This window comes from Aptenodytes forsteri, unplaced genomic scaffold, assembly GCF_000699145.1.
Source record: "Aptenodytes forsteri isolate BGI_AS27 unplaced genomic scaffold, ASM69914v1 Scaffold72, whole genome shotgun sequence".
NCBI lineage: Eukaryota > Metazoa > Chordata > Aves > Sphenisciformes > Spheniscidae > Aptenodytes > Aptenodytes forsteri.
Window position 1 is genome coordinate 7,139,116 of NW_008796193.1, and position 1,029 is coordinate 7,140,144.

The following is a 1,029-nucleotide window of genomic DNA, read 5'->3' on the forward strand; positions in this document are numbered from 1 at the left end:
CGGGGACCTGCCCGGGGGGAGGAGGGGCGCGTCTCTCGCAGCCTTTTCAGAGAGGGACGTCAAACCTCCCTCGAGAGAAAAGACCTTATCTCTGGCCGTCTTCCTCCTCTAATAACTTTACTACGGCTTCCAAGCTATGCACGCTGCTCCATACGTGCTGCAGCTATACTCATTTGTAAGCACAGTAAAGGCAAGCTAGTGTAATCGTTCCCCGGGCTGGCAGGGTGCCTATCGTGTACAGTATAGCGTTTGATGTACTGTGTCTCATACCACTGCAAGCTAAGAGACAAGCGAACACAGAGTGCCCAGTTACACAGGATTTAATTACAGCGGAATGCATTCTCCATGCTGATTAGGAGAAAAATCAATCGGGGGCTTATTTGCCACAATGAACCAATAAAAAAACAATTTATTAGAGCAATAATCTCAGCCCCAAATGGTCTAAATATTATTGTTTCAATTGCATTGAGGGAATTCAGACTGAAAGTGTTACACAGAGAGCATCAGGGAGTCCTTCTCCATGAATTCAGCAAGAGTTTCTAACCTCTTTCCAGAGGCTAGCTTGCCGTCTCAGAGATCTTTGAAACAGGGGGACGAGTTCCCCTATTTCAGGTCCAGGTGTCTGGGTTGCTGTAGCACCTACAAGGCAAGATGCTCTGCGGTCCGCAGCTATCTATGCCAAGAAGCAAACATAGCGTACAGCTTCCCACTGGGTCTTAAAGATTTCCTGCTTTCCAGTGATTTATATGTGAAATTCCTAGAAGAGGGGAGGCCACACAAAAGATCCCCACGCCATAGGCCGAGATAAATGCCTTGTTATAATACCGTTAGAAAAACACCATGCGATGTGCCAAAAATTCCCTGGTAGGGATGGGGGAGAAAGGCATTCCCTCCGGGAGGGTGCTGAGCACCGGGACCGGGCTGGGGTGCGTGGGGAGGATGGGGGGGACAGCAGTGCCCTCGCTTCCCCTCTCCCACGTGAAGCCGCTCCCTTCTTCTCACGATGGACTTGCAGTTTGCAGGGTGCTC